A 2,264-nucleotide genomic window follows, 5' to 3' on the forward strand; every position below is an offset into this window, starting at 1 on the left:
CTCACACGGGTGGGCCTTGCCCAGTTCATCGAAGGCCTGAGTGGAACACGGAAGCAGCCAGGGCTGTGGGTAGGAGAGAATTTCTCCCGCCTGAAGGCCTTCAGACTGGAACATCGGCTTTTTCCTGTCTTCAGATTTGAACAGAAACGTCAGCTTTCGGGTGGGCATGGTGGCTGATGCCTGTAAATCCCAGCACTCTGGGAGACGGGAGGCAGGCGGATCACTGGAGTTCAGGAGTTCGAGACCAGCCTGGCCAACATGGTGAAACCCAGCCTCTACTAAAAATACAAAAATTAGCCAGGCATCGTGGCGTGTGCCTGTAATCCCAGCTACTTGGGAGGCTGAGGTGGGAAGATAACTTGGGCCCAGGAGGCAGAGGTTGCAGTGAGCTGAGATCACACCACTGCACTCCAGCCTGGGCAACAGAGCAAGACTCCATCTCAAAACAAAAAACAAAAAACAAGGGACACTGGCTCCGTTCTGTTAAGAGAGACATCAGCTCTCTTGGGTGTCCAGCTTGCAGACTTCAGATGTTGTGACTTGTCAGCTCCTATAAGCCTGTGTGTCAATGCCTAATAATAAATCTCTTTTTTGGCCGGGCGTGGTGGCTCACACCTGTAATCCAAGCACTTTGGAGGCCAAGGCGGGCGGATCACCTGAGGTCGGGAGTTCAAGACCAGCCTGACCAACATGCTGAAACCGCATCTTAAAAATAAAATAAAAAAAATCTCTTTTTCTCTCTGCCTCCTGCTGGTTCTGTTTCTCTGGAGAATCCTGGCTCATTCACCTCCAGCCATTCCTGATGAGTGGAGGCAGGACCTGGACAGCAGTCAGCCAGAGTTGAGGCTCTTAGTCCAACACTCTGCAGGGAACAGAATCCTTCCAGCCACGTGTGTGAGTGAGTCTGGAAGTGGACCCTGCCCCAGCGACACCTCGCTTGCCGCCTCTTGGAGCCCTGAGCCACTCACTGGATGCCAGAGGTAAGCCACATCTGGGTTCCTGACCCACAGAAACTGTGAGATAAGAAAGGTAAATCTCGGCCTGGCCCCGTGGCTCATGCCAGTAATCCCAGCACTCTGGGAGGCCAAGGCAGGCAGATGACTTGAGCCAAACAGTTTGAGACCAGCCTGGGCAACATAGCGAGACCCTGTCTCTACAAAAAATACAAAACTTAGCCAGGTGTGGTGGCATGACCCTGTAGTCGCAGCTACTCTGGAGGCTGAGGTGGGAGGGTCCTTTGAGCCTGTGAGGTCAAGGCTGCAGTGAGCCATGACTGCGTCACTGCATTCTAGCCTGCGCAGCAGAGTGAGAACCTGTAAGCAAGAAAAAAAGAGAAAGAAGGAAAGAAAAAGAAAGAAAGAAAGAAAAAGAAAGAAAGAAGGAAGGAAGGAGGGAAAGAAGGAAGGAAGGAGGGAAAGAAGGAAGGAAGGAAGGAAGGAAAGAGAAAGGAAAGAGAGGCGGGAGGAAGAAAAAGAAAGAGAAAGAAAAAGAAAGGAAGGAAAGAGAGAAGAAGAGAGGGAGGGAGGGAGAAAGAGAATGAAAAGAGAGTGAAAAGTGAATCTACTCCTGCTATATCTTGGGGCTGTTTGTAACACAGCGGTAGCTAGCTGATACACTGATGTTACATGACGTGTGTTTCCTTCTTTTATACCTGCCTCTACCCTCCGGGAGTTCTCATTCAGTGCTGCATCCACTGTGCCCAGGACACAGACCTTGCACTGGCTGCTCCCTGTCCCTTGAATGCTTTTCCACCCCCCTTTTTTTTTTTGAGATGGAGTCTCACCCTGTCACCCAGGCTGGAGTGCAGTGGCACGGTCTTAGCTCACCGCAACCTCCGCCTCCCAGGTTCAAGTGATTCTCCTGCCTCAGCCTCCAGAGTAGCTGGGACTACAGGTGCCTGCCACCACACCTGGGTAATTTTTGTATTTTTAGTAGAGACAGAGTTTCGCTATGTTGGCCAGGCTGGTCTCGAACTCCTGACCTTGTGATTTGCCCCTCCCAAAGTGCTGGGATTGCAGGTGTGAGCCTCCATGCTCAGCCTCTTTTCCACCCTTTCCTAAGAGGCCTGTCTACCCCTACTCCACACCTGCACCAGCGTTTACCCCACTTTCTTTTTTCCCCATGCTCGCCATCTAGCATCCCATGCAATCCACTTATTTATTTATTTTTGAGATACAGTCTCACTCTGTCGCCCAGGCTGGAGTGCAGTGGCACAATCTTGGCTTACTGCAACCTCCACCTCCCGGGTTCAAGAGATTCTCGTG

Source organism: Cebus imitator, unplaced genomic scaffold (assembly GCF_001604975.1).
Source record: "Cebus imitator isolate Cc_AM_T3 unplaced genomic scaffold, Cebus_imitator-1.0 Scaffold375, whole genome shotgun sequence".
Taxonomy (NCBI): Eukaryota; Metazoa; Chordata; class Mammalia; order Primates; family Cebidae; genus Cebus; species Cebus imitator.